The sequence below is a fragment of the Chiloscyllium punctatum genome, chromosome 4 (genome assembly GCF_047496795.1).
Source record: "Chiloscyllium punctatum isolate Juve2018m chromosome 4, sChiPun1.3, whole genome shotgun sequence".
NCBI classification, from domain to species: domain Eukaryota; kingdom Metazoa; phylum Chordata; class Chondrichthyes; order Orectolobiformes; family Hemiscylliidae; genus Chiloscyllium; species Chiloscyllium punctatum.
Window position 1 is genome coordinate 92,789,541 of NC_092742.1, and position 16,946 is coordinate 92,806,486.

The 16,946-nt window shown below is 40.6% G+C and overlaps 1 protein-coding gene and 1 long non-coding RNA gene across 2 annotated transcripts in view; one reads left to right on the forward strand and one right to left on the reverse strand.

The window, feature by feature from the left end:
- Nucleotides 1-16,946, forward strand: part of LOC140476535 (uncharacterized) — a 94,205-nt gene that overhangs the window by 69,493 nt on the left and 7,766 nt on the right. Inside the window, exons 6-7 of the long non-coding RNA XR_011960503.1 lie at nt 2,497-2,621; nt 7,304-7,573. This is a non-coding gene — a long non-coding RNA (uncharacterized lncRNA). The remainder of the gene's footprint in view (nt 1-2,496; nt 2,622-7,303; nt 7,574-16,946) is intronic.
- The window catches only part of LOC140476533 (metastasis-associated protein MTA1-like), a 131,746-nt gene that overhangs the window by 19,503 nt on the left and 95,297 nt on the right, over nt 1-16,946 (reverse strand). The gene's annotated exons all lie outside the window — the stretch shown is intronic.

Here is a 16,946-nt window from a genome sequence, read left to right on the forward strand (position 1 = left end):
TCCTCAAAATACTGATCCAGAATCTTGATCTTGAATGCATTCCTTGAACTCGTCGTCAGTGTTATTATTATAAATGTGGTTTGCCCAGCCACAGAACAGGAACAAAAATTTAGAACCTCAATCTGTTCCACCATACAATGTTTAACCTGTGACCTAATTCTGTATGCCCACCTTTGCCCCACATTTCTTAAATCCTTTGGTATCAATATCATTTTTAAAATTAGCACTTTGTCAATTGCTGTTTGCAGAAGAGATTTGTTTAAAATTCAATCATGGGCTGTGGGCACACCAGCTAGACCAGCATTTAATGTCCATCCCCAGTTCTCCTCAAAAAGGTGGTCGTGAGCTGCCTTTTTGAATTGAAGCCCTTTGTGCATTTAGGGAGTGTATTCCAGGATTTTGACACAGCACGAGTGAAGGGGTGTGCATGCATGCATGTGTGTGCAGTTCCATGTCAGGAAGGTGTGCAGTCTGGAGAAAACTAGCACATGATGTTGTTCCCATTTACCTGCTGCCAGACGGTAGAGTTTGTAGACTTGGAAGGTATTGTCTACAATTTCCTTCCTGTTAATTCTGGATGCTAGATTGGAAGGAGTAGTATTGACTGGTTGTTAACTCAAGTATAGTCAAATTTCTTTGGTTTGCTTAAAATAATAGAATCTTGAGGCTGTTTCCTCTTAGTGAGTTACTGCAATTTCTAATTTTGACTACTTCAAAACTAAGGCTACTCGTCACTAACTGGATCATAACAAAATTTGTGAATTTCATCCAGGTGCATAACAAAATTTGAAAGTCCAGATTGGAACTGTAATAACATCCTTATGTAAAATCAATATTCCAGGTGAGAATAATCAAAAAAGGAAGGTTATACAAGATGCAACCAACACTGAGATATTTGAGTTTTCTGGTTCATTGTCCCAATTGAATATCCAATTTGAAAATCAAGATGCCCGAAAATAAAGGGCATCAGATACAAATCCTTTGATTTCTCTCCCTTACAGGGTTAGCAGCAACTTCAACACCAATCCAATCCTGTATGTTAAAGCTTGCACTTAATGTGACAATATCTTACACCAGCCCAGGTTACAATCTTAGAACAACCCCAATCATGTTACAATTATATGATGTCCTGAAACACCAGCCTCTTTTACTGTTGAATGTTAGCTGTTGGCATCAGCCTGCCTCCTAGATTAACATCTCCTTCAGCAGTCAAATATATTGTATACTTTAAAGACCAGGAGACAAGTTATGGGTAGGACGGCAGAGGTGGCAATTGGAATGGTGTCAGCTCCTCAAGGTCATTCTCTGAGGTCACCTATAGTGCTCAGTTGAAGATCAGCAGCAAACCACCAGTACTGTTGACACAGCACTAGGTCAAACAAAGGCACATGGAGGACAGGCACTAAGGAAATGTATCAAGGTAATTCCTGTCATTTTGTGTGCATTATGTATGAATAAACCTGGAATGGAAATGTGCATCTACTGTGATGTTTACTTTGGGTTATCAGAAAGAGGAAGATGCAATGACCACAAAAGGGAAAAGGTAAAGAGTATGAAACCACTGGTAAATGGGAAGGTGTGTTTGAGGTTTCTGGTATTGTTTATGATATAATCCATTTCTTTTGTTCATTCATGGGGTGTGAACATTTCTGAAAAGGCCAGCACTTATTGCTATTGAGTGACCTTGAGAAAGTGGTAATGAACCATCACATAGTAAAGACACTCCCATAATGCTGGTTCAGAGAGTGTTCCAAGGTTTTGACCCAATGACAGTGAAGGAATGGGGACTTTGAGGGTCCTTGCAGGTGCTGATCTTACGATACATGTAGAATCCAGGAAGAGAGGTGCTAGTAGCTTCCCTTTCTCCTTCTCTTCCTCAACTTTGTGTTGCATTCGTCCTCTTCTTCCTCATTCTCCTCAGCAAAGGCTAAGCATATGACAACATAGTAACAACAAATCTTGATATTATTTAGCTGTAAACCGCAGGTCAACTCCTAAATGGTGGTAGTAGCAGAAGCAACACTCTAATGCTGTATAGTGTTCATTGATGCTATGTTATGTAACATTCCTCCTGAGTGATCCTGGTAGCAGATGTGCTTCGTGAGGAAACTGATGGTGTGCTGTAAAACATTCTTTGTGGCAGCATGATTCTTATTGCTGTCCACATCTGCATGATTTCCTAGCTGGAGTCAAGAGTCATGTCATGAGTGGACTGGCCTTGTTACCCATCAACCAGCCTTTACCTTATCAAATACAAGTGAAACAGAACACTATCGTAGAATGTGGGAATTATAACTATTGCCAGGATAGTGGGTACTGTTGGCAAACATTATCTGCACACTGAACAAGTGAAATTCCTTTTGGGTGATGATAATAGCCAAGTTCAGATGAGGCATGTACAACATAACGTACAAGCAATTATTTTAGAGTATAATCTACATAAATAATGTATGTAAAATGTCATGTTGATTCTGAATAGCATGTTTCTATTTGTAGACAGAGTCCCTGTTACCTCCTAAGAACAGAAATGTGTTACAAACTGAGAGATGCTGCTTATTCAGAAGCAGCCGACTGAAAGGAGCCTGACACATAAAAGTGGAGAGTCACTTTGACAATGACAGGTAATGCTATCCTTGTACTTCTGTGGTTACAGTTTGCTGTTGCAGCAACGGGCATATTTCAATCATGACTTTTTTCATGATGCGAAGACATCTCATGGATCGGTCCTTGTTGAAGTTATAGAGTCGCAGAGTCATACAGCATGGAAATAGACCCTTCAGTTCAACTCATCCATGGCAACCATGTTTCAAACTAAACTAGTCCCATCAATCTCTGGTTGTATGAACAGAATCTTTTCTCTTGCTAATTCTCTTGTGTCAGGATTCCAAAACACTTTTAGTAAACATTCCCTCATTTTCCAATCATTTCCCACCCTGACTTTTAGGAAACATTTCCCAATCAGCTCTGTTTACAAATTTGTTTTAAATTGTCCTTCGTCCTTCTCATGGAAGCACCACTTCGATAACCTATTATCCAATAAACACCTTCCTCCAGGTAATTCTATTGCTGACTAACTTCAAACACTCATACCCAAGGCATGTGGAATATATCTTCTCATGTCTGTAAAACTTTTTTTGAGGAACTGACTATTTTGAATAAGACAGCAGCATTAAACACTGACACAAAATTGGAATAATAGAATTGCTCCTTTAAGATTCTGAGTTGATATGGCCACCTGCTGGGTGCCCTTCTCCAGTTCTCTCATGTAGCAGGTAGTCCATGGTCTCGTCACATTCCATTGCCAGATAAACCCTCACAGATCACTCATATCTGTAAATAGCTTCTTTCAGCACAAGATCTTAAGTGACCATAACAATGACCTGAACACCAGTCTGATCGCACCTTGCTAACTGTTCAAACTCTAATCAAGCATAGAGTCTTCGTTGAAAGTTCTAATTGTGCTCCTGGAAATCATGACTTTAAGTGAAACAACTTTAAGCAAATCATAGGTTCCCATAGGAATCAAAGCTAAAGCCTGAGTTTGACTCTAACTGGAAATTTCCATCTGGAAAAAACATGCAAGCTAAAGTCCCAGCACTGTTCATTCCTAGCTGAATAACTTTTAAAATAAAACACATCAGAAATATAAAAGAAATGCAATAGTATATGATGTCTTAAAGAATTGAGCTCCAGTAAAAAATGGTCAATGTATGAAATTGCTGGGTTCCAGCAATGACCAACTACTGCCACTAGATGGAGCCCATGAGTGCCAATCCTGTAAAGGAACCAGAAGAAAAGGAGACTCTACAAACAGATCCCAAGGCCTAAGGTATATCCCAGTTCCTAAGAACAGTGAATGAGCCACAAGGCTAGGGCAAGGGTGGAGAAATGCGACACTAGGATCAGGTGGGAAGCAATGCTAGGAGATTTGGAGGTGCCAATGTTGGACTGGGGTGTACAAAGTTAAAAACCACACAACACCAGGTTATAGTCCAACAGGTTTATATGGAAGTACTAGCTTTCGAAGCGCTGCTCCTTCATCAGGTGGTCATTCATTCCAGATGAAGGGCTCTTGCTCTTCCAATGCTGCCTGACCTGCTGTGCTTTTCCAGCACCACACTCTCGACTCTAATTTCCAGCATCTGCAATCCTCACTTTCCCCCTGTTAGACTATAACCTTGTGTTGTGTGATTTTTAACAATGCTAGGAGATTAAGCCAGTCTTCTTGAAAACATATTGTGTCCTGATGTTCCTTTGAGATACCCCAATATGGAGCCAACTAAGGCCCAACACCGGGTGAAACCAACACACCACGACACTAAATGCACATGCAAGATATTAAACCAGAAATTACTACATAATCCAGAGAAATAGGTCCTAAAAATAAAACAAGGTTGAAATGAATATTTTGCAGGGCAATGTAAAACAAGGATTACCTGTATATGAAAGCTCCAAAAGCACAAAGGTAGAAGAAACACATCATGACACACTTGATTAGTGCTTTTGGGGGAGTATGGTATCAGACAAGGTTCAGACAAGGCATTGACTTGCTTGTGGATTTGCAACTCAGTGATGCAAACTAGTTTGCAGCATCATCTCATTGCTCTACACCTTGGTGATGCTCATTAGATGAATGCTGCCAAAGCCATTTCTCAAGATACTACCTTGTATTTTCCATATTCAAAGTGTGCAGGCACACCTTGAAAATAATGTTGCAATTTCTTTTGTGGCCACTAAGCACCAAGTGGTCAACTGTAATCTCCAAATATCTCCTTTAACATCATTCTTTGATCTTGTGAGTGACCTCGTGGGCTAATCACTGATTACAGCAGTATGCTCTTTCCGTTTAACATGTGAGTCATTGTTACAGATGCTGACTGAAACAGTTCTGTATGTAACCTTTAACACTTTAACACAGTTGACTTTGTCATCTATCTCCAACACCCTCCAGTTGTCTAGGGACTCCACTCACCTTCTTTCATTCCTATCTATCCTGTCATAGCTAGAGACAATAATTTATCTTTCCAATCCCTCATTGTCTCCAAAGACCCCAAAGAATCCTTGGCTTCTTTCTATTTCTCATATGTATACTGCCCCTTTGTGATATCCTGCCAAAACACATTACATCCATGTAACATTGAAGATACCGAACTCTACCTCATCCCCTCCTTTCTCAACCGTCCATTGTCTGCTAATTGTCAGACAGGGGTTGTCTGATATTCCGTATTGGACAAGATTAAATTTCTTTTATATACTTGGAAGTCTAGGCTATCATCTTATAACCCCATCAACCTGAATCTGCCTCTGTCCCTGGTCATTATCTGAGGTTGTAGCAGACCATTTGCAACCTCAATAGCCAAGACACTTTGGGATGAACTTCCAACCAAACAGACCATCTAACACCTACTTCCACCTCCATAATTTCATTCATATCCACACTTAAGACTCATAGTCATAGAAACAGACCCTTCAGTCTAACTCGTCCATGCCAACCAGATATCTTAATGTCGTCCCATTTGCCAGCATTTGGCCCATATCTCTCTAAATCCTTCCTATTCATATACACATCCCGATGCCATTTAAATGTTGTCTTACCTCAGCTCAGCTTTGGGAACTCTCATCTTTGCCTTTGTTGCCTCTTGAATACACAGTAATTTCCTGGCAAGTCTCCCATTTTCACACTCTTGCAACTTGAGGTCACCCAAAACCATTTTCCGTGTATTTTAACTTACACCAAGTACTGTGCTCTTTGGTCTACAGTGGTTCCCAGTCCAGCAACAACTCAATTTTAAAATGTTCAGCCTGGTTTTCAAATCCCTTAGGCATCTTGCACCACCCATCTCTGTAACCTTCTCCAGACCTATAAACCTCCAAAATTTCTGTGCTGTATTAATTCTGGCCTATTTCACAAGTCCAATATCCACTGTTTCCCATTAGTGACTGTGCCTTCAGTGCAGTGCCTGGGAGATCTAGAATTCTCCCCTCTAAACCATTCCAAATTTATCTCTCTTTCCTCTTTTGAGATCCTTCTTAAAACCTACCTCAATAACTAGGTTTTTGGTTACTTTCAGTAAATTCTCCTGATATAGTCATTTCAAAATGTTTTGTGAAACCACTGAGTCACTTTACTTTGTTAATGGTGTTATATAAATTCAAGTTGTTTTTATTGTTATTTCCACACCAACCTCACATTATGAAGAGTGAATGATGACATCACTGAATTTCAATCAAACTGAGGTCCAAGAGGGGAAAGGACATTTTGCAAATCCAAGTCTTTCACAAATTTGTCGCAAGTCGAGACTCCAATTTGACCTGAATTCTTTATATGTTTATAGGTTTTCATATCAAAGGAATCAATGGGATTAATTGGCAATTCCAGAAAATAACAAAGCAAACAGTTTTCAGGGAGACAGAATATATTTCAGAGTGCTACTCTTTGCTGTCAACTAGACTGAGTCAAAGAGCTGGGAAACTTGCTGACATTACACAACACGAAGAACTAATCAAAAGCATTATCATATCCAAAAATTAAACTCCCTCCAGTTCACAGTTCGTTGTTAACTCTTACAGATACATGTCAGCATGTTGTTGCCAAAAACTAACAAAGATTCATCCTGGATAAGTAACACACAACAGCAAGTCTCTATTTATTGTTGCCCTGTTCTATGTTATTTCAAGGTCAAAAATCGCTCAACACCAAGTTATAGTCCAACGGGTTCACTTGAAAACATTAGCTTTCGGAGCGCTGCTCTTTCATCAGGTGCTAGTGACTAATGTTGGACTATAACCTGGTGTCGTGTGATTTTTGACTTTGCCCAACCCAGTCCAACACCGGCATCTCCACGTTATAGTATTTCACTTTTTGGTCAGTTAATGGGGGCTACATTCTAGAATATGCTTTCTTTTACCAAATGGAGAACAGGTCCTAAGGGGCTGAATAGTCTATCCCTACTCCTACTTCACATGTTTGTGTGTTTAGTGTTAAAAAGTAAGTTTTAAAGTCATTTCCTGCCGATCTGACATTGGGCTACATGACCTCGAGGCACCATTTGGAACAGCCTCTACTAGAATTAGAATGCTTAGAATTAGAATTAGAATGTTTGGAATTAGAATCCCTACAGTGTGGAAACAGGCCAGGTTGTTGTTCAGAAAAACACCATAAAGCCTTGTCACGGTAGACGCTGCAAGACATGTCAGAGTGTCGACATGGACACCACCATTATACGTGGGGACACCTTCCACCATGTACGTGGCAAGCAAGTACTTGTGACTCAACTAACGTTGTCTATCTCATACGCTGCAGACAAGGATGCCCTGAGGCATGGTACATTGGTGAGACTACAGCAACGGATGAATGGACACCGCATAGCAATCAACAGACAGGGTGCTCCCCCCTAGTCAGAGAACACTTCAGCGGTCCGGGGCATTCAACCTTGGACCTTCGAGTGACCATCCTCCAAGGTGGACTTTGGGACAGACAACAACACAAAGTAGTCGAGCAGAGGCTGATAGCCAAGTTCGGTACCCATGAGGATGGCCCCAACCAGGACCTTGGGTTCATTTCACACTACAGGTGACCCCACTGCACTACACACACCCACACAAACACTCTCACAGACAGACACACACACACAAAAACTCCTACAGACCTTCTCTCATACACAAGCTCTCTCTCTGATACACTCACATGTACATTCCTACACTCACACATGCAGCCTCTCACAGATATATACCCCTTTAAACTCACATTCACACACATACACACACTCTCTCATGGACACTCATATCCCAAACCCCCCCCCCCCCCCCCCCCCCCCCCCACACACACACACATAAGTTTGTGGGGTGAATTTGTACTTGCAGAATTACATTTTATTTTGCTCAAAAACTGCATGAATCCATGTAAGATTTTGTAAATCCCTTTTTTAGATTAGAATCAGTCTGAACATTGGGGCACAGACAGCCTCACACAGGGCACCTCACACCTTCAATGCATTTTCTGGGCCAAAATGGCACTTACTGGTAAAGTTCACTTGAGAATGTGACTTTAAGAAAGCTCTAGAATTTACAAAGAAAGAACTGAAACCAACATGCCCATTCTAAATGATGAGAGACTTAACAAACAGTCCAGGTCTTTTTAGATATATAATTTCAGTTACATCACACTGTAAAGTTTTGCTATAAATTCTATGTCTTCCGATCTTATACTCCACAACCACCTGATGAGGGAACAGTGCTCCAAAAGCTAGTGCTTTCACTTAAACCTGTTGGACCATAACCTGGTGTTGTGTGATTTTTAACTTTGTTCCACCTCAGTCCAACGCCGGCACCCCCAAGTTGTGATTTAAGATTTTGTATCTTCCACAAGCCTCTTCTCAATCATTGAATATATATTGTCATCATATAACCCGCATGCACACACAAATGCCAGTGATCCTGGATTGCCTAGGAGCATCCTGGAATCTGAAAAAAAAAATGTCCCCTGGGCCAGATGGAATTTATCCTAGGATTCTCTGGGAAGCCAGGAAGGAGATTGCAGAGCCTTTGGCTTTGACCTTTATGTCGTCATTGTCTACACAAATAGTACCAGAAGACTGGAGGATAGCAAATGTTGTTCCCTTGTTCAAGAAGGGGAGTAGAGACAACCTGGAAATTATAAACCTGTGAGCCTTACTTTAGTTGTGGGTAAAGTGTTGGAAAGAGTTACAAGAGGTTGGATTGATAATCATCTAGAAAGGAATAAGTTGATTAGGGATAGTCAACACGGTTTTGTAAAGGATAGGTTGTGCCTCACAAACTTATTGAGTTCTTTCAGAAGGTGACCAAACAGGTGGATGAAGGTAAAGCAGTTGATGTGGTGTATATGGATTTCAGCAAGGCATTTGGTAAGATTCCCCACAGTAGGCTATTGCACAAAATACGGAGGCATGGGATTGCGAGTGATTTAGCAGTTTGGATCAGAAATTGGCTAGCTGAAAGAAGACAGAGGGTGGTGGTTAATGGGAAATATTCATCCTGGAGTTCAGTTATTAGTGGTATACTGCAAGGATCTGTTTTGGGGCCACTGTTGTTTGTCATTTTTATAAAAGACCTGGCTGAGGGCATAGAAGGATGGATTAGTAAGGTCAGTAGAGTTGTGGACAGTGACGAAGGATGTTGTAGGTTACAGAGGGACATAGATAAGCTGCAGAGCTGGGCTGAGAGTTGGCAAATGGAGATTAATACAGAAAAGTGTGAGGTGATTCACTTTGGAAGGAGTAACAGGAATGCAGAGTACTGGGCTAATGGTAAAATTCTTGGTAGTGTAGATGAGCAGAGAGATCTCGGTGTCCAGATACAAAGATTCTTGGAAGTTGTCACCCAGGCTGTTACGGTTGTTAAGAAGGCATACGGTATGTTAGCTTTTATTGGTAGAGGGATTGAGTTTCGGAACCATAACATCATGCTGCAGCCGTATAAACCCTGGTGCAGCCACATTTGGAGTGTTGCATACAGTTCTGGTCACTGTATTATAGGAAGGATGTGGAAGCTTTGCAAAGGGTTCAGAAGAGATTTACTAGGATGTTGCCTGGAATGGAGGGAAGGTCTTATGAGGAAAGGCTGAGGGACTTAAGGCTGTTTTCATTCGAGAGAAGAAGGTTGAGGGTGACTTAATTGAGACATATAAGATAATCAGAGGGTTAGATAGGTTGGACAGTGAGAACCTTTTTCCTTGGATGGCAATGGCTAGCACGAGGGGACATAGGTTTAAATTGATGGATGATAGATATAGGACAGATGTCAGAGGTAGTTTCTTTACTTAGAGAGTAGTAGGGGCATGGAATGCACTGCCTGCAACTCTAGTAAACTCGCCAACTTTAAGGGCATTTAAATGGTCATTCGATAGGCATATGGACAAGAATGGAATAGCTCTCCTGAAATAAATAACTTTCATTTATAAAGTGCATTTCACATTGCACAATAAGTTCCCATAAACAGAAATGGGATATGACCTATTGGGTGACTGCTTTAGCAATACTGATTCAAGGATAAATACTGGCCAGAACAGCAAGCAGAACCCTCTTGCTCTCGTTTAGTGTTATGGGATCTATTACACAGATATGGAGACTCAGTTTAAAATTTCATCCTTCAAGTAGAGAATATTAAGGGAAAATTTAATAGATTTAATGTATGTTCAAACTATATATTAATGGTTATAACAAAGCAAATGGGAAGAAACTACTTTCCACTAACAGAAGTGTTGGTACCAGTCTGCATAGATTTAAGTGCAAAAGAACTGGAACTGAAATGAAATGTTTTTTAATGCAGCAAGTTATAATCTGAAAGTGTAGTGGATGTAACTTCAGTAGTAACTTTCAAAAAGGAATTGGATAAATGAGGAAAGGAAGCTACCATCTTTATCTGGTCTACCCTAATCATATCTTCTGATCCAGAGATATGATTGACTCTTAGCTATCCTTTGAAATAACCAAGCAAGTCACTCTGTTCAAGGGCAACTCAAGACAGGCTACAAACACTGGCCTTGTCAGCCACACCCACAAAGAAAACGAGAAAACAATCAGTTAGAATAGGCACAACGTCAACCACATTTTGCAGGACTGGAGTCACATGTAGGTCAGACCAGGTTAGGATGGCAGTTTCATTCTCTAAAGGATATTAGTGAACCAGACAGGATTTTTGAAATAATAAATAATGGCTTTCTGGTCATCATTAAACTCTTAATTACAGACATTTTTTGAATTCAAATTCTAACATTTGCTATGGCAGGATTTGAACCCAGATCCCCATAACTTTACCTGGATCACTGGATTAATAATGGAGCAATCATACCTCTAGGCGTTCCCAGTGCTTTTCAGTGTTCAGTTTAGACGGTGACTGAATTCTGAGAGTCAAGTTATTTATCTGGGGGAATTAATGGCCTCTTACATGCAAGTCAGCTCTTTTGAATAGGGCTTGAGAACTCATCTACTTATAATGCGGCTAAGGATGGGTGGGTTGAGTAATGGGGGATTTGGAAAAATGCTGCCTATTGGAAGATCGAGGTAATATACTTTGGAATTTATGTAAATGGAGGTGGACCTTCTAATCAGCCCTTCAGAAGTCTGCGTGAGTTCACTCCTGCCTCAGGTCTGTCCAATTTCATGGACAACTAACCACTGGGCCAATTAAGGCCCTGGAGAGCACAAAATTGTGCTCTCCAGCAACCTAGAAACAGAGGTTGGAATATGACTCAAGTACAGCCCTGACTCTAGCCTCAAATATGGAAATTATGGCCCTGACCTCTAAGGGGAGCTGTAAATAAAATAGTCAATGCGTTATGTAACTATTTGAGTCATACTCAGAATCACAGGTACTTGATTTCAATGAGGATTGTTTTTGAAATATTTCTGTCCTTGGTGCTGGGCCAAACTAAACTCAAATTCTTGAAGAGTCAGTTATGTTTCATTATGTTTCAAGGGCAAACCATGTAGTTTTAATAAATCAATTGATCTTCGGAATTAGTAGGTCAATATTTTAATAAAGGTCTCTTTCCTTGTTAAATGTCAGCACAGTTTTTCTGAGGTTTTATTTCTGGAACAGTACAGTTTCTATAGGCTCACCGGAAACAAAGACACTTGGCGCCTTGGGACTTATCTTTTATAAGGCAAATATAACATCATTTTCAATCTGCAGGCAGATTCCTAAATGACCAAGCACCACACAATCAGAACAAAGTCAAGCTTCTTAACAAAGGCACATACAAAGCATTACATTGAATGATAGGGGAAGATGATGCAATGCCACATGGATAGACATAGATATGTAAATATATAGACAGATACACAACTGAATACAGAGCCACACAGTAAACCACATAATAGGAGGCAGAAACACATACAAAATTTGACATACACACATACCAACTAGTGGAGGCAACTAGTACTGGTGGCACTAACATAAGCATTAAAATCAGACAGAAAGACACAAAATCCTGAAAACTGCAACATTTATGACCTCTCTGCTCCACAAAGCAAAAGAAGACACACCTGAACAGTCAGGGTAGGTGCAAAGTGTAGCTTGCTGCAAAACCTAATGATTTAGTCCTAGTACAGATTTTCAATAAAGCAGATGAAAACAAAATTGGGCACAATTCTGTAGTTATTACAACTGGGACTCTGGTCAGTAAATATTTAAAGATAGTGCAAGGCCACAGGATATGAATAAGTGAAAGACTAATCTATGACTGTGACATGAAGGAGTTAAATCTGCTTAGTTATCCAGATACACTAGATTTGTGGAAGGAATGAATATCTGCTTTATTAAATAGCAGAATAACATGCACAATATTCGGGTAAGGCTATAAACACTGTCTGTATTACATTCAGTTCTTTTTAACACCCCCTACAAATCTTGTTACTTTATGGATTAACAGGTGCATCTATTTTACTGTGGACAGTTTGTATCTCATTGGGGCTGTCACCCTACTCCTAACTTTGAAACTGGTTCCTCGATTCCTGGCTTTCTCACACATCTTATCATTATCCATCCTGTCCATCCTCTCAGGATCGTATATGTCTCACCAACATCATCTCTCATTTATATGACCTGCATGGATGCATGCACAACCTGTTCAACATTTTCTCAAGAAAACTCCTTCATTCCAAGAAGCAGTCGAGTGAACCCCCTGCTACTTCATATCTTCTGCTGAACCAATAACCTGCAATATTTAGTTCCCAGTACAAGTCTGCACCATGTCTCAGTACTGTTACTATGTCATGTTGTCCAAATTAAATTTGTACCAGCAAGTCATTTAATTTATTCCTTAAACGGTGTTTGAACAAGAACGCTTACTTGGGCCACACTTAAACAGGTCCTTCTGCTCTAATATTGTGCAGAGTATGCAAGCATGAAGATAGCAGCTTGAGACAGAACGTGACTTTGGGAATTAGTTGAGTAAGGAATTTTAAGTGTTCCTTTTAAGAGTTAATCCTTCCCTAAAATCTAGCCATGTTTGTATTTAATTATACTTTAATGTCAAGTTTCAGTCTTAGTCAGGCATAAACAAGCTGCCTACTGTAGAATTTCAGCTGGTAGAAATGCAGATGGTCGTGCACACAGTGCACAAAATAAGCAAGCACCAAGATAGCAGCTCAAGACAAAGTTAGATATTTGTGAGTGACAGAGTTCAATTTAGTGAAGGAAGAGGTGATTCCGTGACCTTTTCCATTAATGGAATTGTCTGAGAAATGCAGCAGCAGACTGTGAGAGTCGAAGCCTGGAAGCAGATAGGTGAGTGGTTGGTGAGTTTGACGTTTTTAGTTTTCCTGCAAATGGGGCAGAATTTATATTTTGAATTTATAGCTTAACTAATAGTCATCTTATAGTTAAGACCACTCGATATTGATAATCATTGAGTGATACTTATAAATTTAATTATTCAAATGAAATGATGTGTTGCAGCTGCACCATGTGGGAGCTGATGGACACTTGTGTGATCCACAGAACACAGATCTCTGCTAAATGTTTGCATTGCCATTTGAGGAACTTTGGCTCAAGAGTCAAGGAACTGGAGTCTTGAGTTTCTGACACCGAAGTGCATCTGGAAGGGGGACAATTACATGGGCATTTTGTTTCAGTAGACAGACACACTGCTTCAGCTAGGTACTTTGAATTTGGTCACAGTTAGGCACAATAGGCTAACTAATGAATACGAATGAGCCAGGTATAGGGATTCAGAAAGCAGTAATGGGGAAGTTTCAGCCCTTGCAAACATCCAACTTTTATACACCTTGGGCAGGAAGCCATTCAAGTGTGAGGATTTAAAAGGAGTTCTGCCGGAAAATGCAACAGTATAAATGGGGGACACATACTGAGACTGAGAGTCCTGAAAGCTGTGTTGCATGCCTTGTGCCATTTTAAAAATATCTCCTCAGAACTGGTGAGAAACGTGAAATGTAAAGGGGTAGTTCCAGTTGTCATTCTTCACATGGCACTGCTGACATAAACAGGATTAAGAAAGGATCTGTTGAGCAAGAAGGAAAATGAGCATCTACAGACAAAATTATAAAGCAAAACCACAAAGAGATAATACCTGAGCCTTGAGCAAACTAGTATAGGGTTAATAAGATCTGAAGGCAGATTGGTGTGAGACAAATGGGCTTGATTGATGGGGCACTGTCACTGGTAGTGGGGAAACGAAGGAGCTGTAATGTTGGGATGGTCATCACTTAAACTGCTCTTGCACCAGTCTCCTGATGAATCCAGGAACGAATGCTTTAGAGAGGACTTCAAACCAAATAGTCAGTGGGAAGGGCTTATACTGGTGAGATTTGAAAAGTAAAAGCACAAACAATAGTGCTGGGTAACGCTAACTAGAGAGTGACAGAAAGGGCATGCACACAGAAGTACGCACCAACAAATAAATTCAAAGATCATAAGACCAGAGGAAGTAGGCCATTCAGCCCATTGAGTTTGTTCCACCACTTGGTCATGGCTGACACATTTCTCAACCCCATTCTCCTGCCTCCTCCATGTAATCATTGGTTCGCTTACTAATCAAAAACCTAGCTATATCTGGCTTAAGTATACTCAATGACTTGGCCTTCGCAGCCCCATGTGCACTGAGGTCCACAGGTTCACCTCCCTCTGGGTGAAGGAATTTTACCATGTAATTCCAAGTACTCCACAATCTCATCCTTAATAAAGGACTTTAAAATCTTACCAATGATCAAGGTCAGGCTAACCAGCCTACAGTTTCCTGTCTTCTGCCTCCCTTTCTCCTTAAAGTGCAGTATTAATTAGCCATTTTCCAGTCCTCTGGGAACCTTCCTGACTTCATTCATTCTTGAAGGATCACCACGAATGCCTCCGCAATCTCCTCAGCTATCCCCTTCCGAATTTGGGAGTGTCATCCATCTGGTCTGTGTGACTTATCCACTTCCCCAGCATCTTCTCCTTAATGATGACAATTATACTTAGCTCTGTCCCCTGACTGTCTTGAAGTTCTGGTCTGCTACTGGTGTCTCCCACTGTGAAGACTGATGCAAAGTACATACTCAGTTCCTCTGCTATTTCTTTGTTGCCCATTACTACTTCTCCAACTTCATTTACCAGCAGTCCAATGTCCACTCTTGCCTCTCTCTCACCTTTTATATATCTAAAAAAAACTCTTGTAATCCTCTTTTATATTATTAGTTAGCTTACTCTCTTTTTCCTTTTTCTTCCCCTTTAATCCTTTTCAAGTTGTCCTCTGCTTGTTTTTAAAAGCTTCCCAAACATCTGGCTTCCCATCAACCTTCACCACATTGTGTACTTTTTCTTTTCCTTTTATGCTGTCCCTGATGTCCCTTGTCAGTCATGGCTGCCTCATCCTCCCCTGAATATATTTTTCCTTCCTTGGAATGAAGTTTTACTGTGCCTCCCGAATTACCCCCAGAAACTCCTGCCTTTGCTGCTCCTTTATCTTCCCTGCTGGGCTCCCCTTCCAATCAACTCTTGCCAGCTCCTTCTTCATGTCTTTTACTCAATTATAGTAACATTAAATCTGTTACTACCTTCTCCCTCTCAAACTGAATTCTATCATATTATGGTCACTGCCACCAAGAGTTCCTTCACCTTCAGCTCCCTAATCAAGTCTGCCAGTTTACCAAATTACAGATTACCAAATCCAGACTGACCTGTTCCCTAGTGGGTTCTACCACAAGCCGCTCCCCCCCCAAAAAAGCATCTAACAGGCGTTCCACAAATTCCTTTCCTTGTGACCCACTACCAACCTGATTGTCCCAGTGTTATGGACTAAGCCAGACCACTCAGAACATTCTTCAGCAGGTAGCCCAGACCATAACTTTGCAATTTGTTTTGGTAAGTGTACAGTGAAAATTATCTGGAGTGAGGTAGCTAGGTTGACTACCAGGTTTTAAAACAGACAAAAATGTATTCACAAGATTACACAACGAAACACAAAAAACAGAATAAAGAACCCCTAGGGAACTCAGTCTATCCAAACTAGACTTAATTGCGCTGTTCCGAATATGCACAACAGTCCCAATAAGCAAATCCTCTTGAAAAACAGTATAAAAAATGGAACAAATGTTTACAGGTTGAAGTTAGAAGGTCAGAAAGAGAGAGGGCCTGTTCACACAGTCTACTGCTGAATTTTGGGACTGAACTAAACTGCTCAGCTAGAGAGCTGACCACTCCCCTTTCATTATACACGTCACTTCTAAAACAAGACCACTTTGGCATGAAGTCTCATCTATTTACATATGAACAAAAAGGCCTCTCACCACCCTTTAATCTCTGTACCAAACCAGTCTAATCGGAATTGAGAGTGATTTATTACCTCTCTGACAAAAACCAAAGACACAGTAGACTTGAGAAAAGGAACAACTTTTAGAAAAAGAAACCAGCTATGTGACGCCTCCCCCTTAAAAAATGAACCACCAATATCAAAAGATGGCTTTAAAACTCTTCAAAAACGTAGCGTAAAGACACATATACATTGTACTAACTATAAACATGCAAATATACACAACCACATGCAAATTCAGGCCGTGGCACACCCACCACCGCACGCTCCTGTATCTCACTCGAGTCTCGATAACACATCGGCAATCATGTTTTCACGACCTGCCCCCATCTAAACAGTCTGTCAGTTTTGCCCTTAAATTTGACCAGAAATGTCAATGGGTTATGATCAGTGTATACAACTGTCTCAGATGCATTGCTCGTAATATAAACACCGAATTGTTGTAATACCAACATCAAGCTTAAAGTCTCTTTCTCCATCGTTGAATATTTCTGTTGAGGAATGTTCAACTTCCTGGAAAAATACCTGCTGGGTCATTCTATTCCCTAGTCATCCTTCTGCAGGAGCATCGCACTGACACCCACATCAATGGCCACGATAGCCACCTTGAAAGGTTTCGTGTAATTTAGTCTGGCTAACACTGGGACAGTGGCTAATA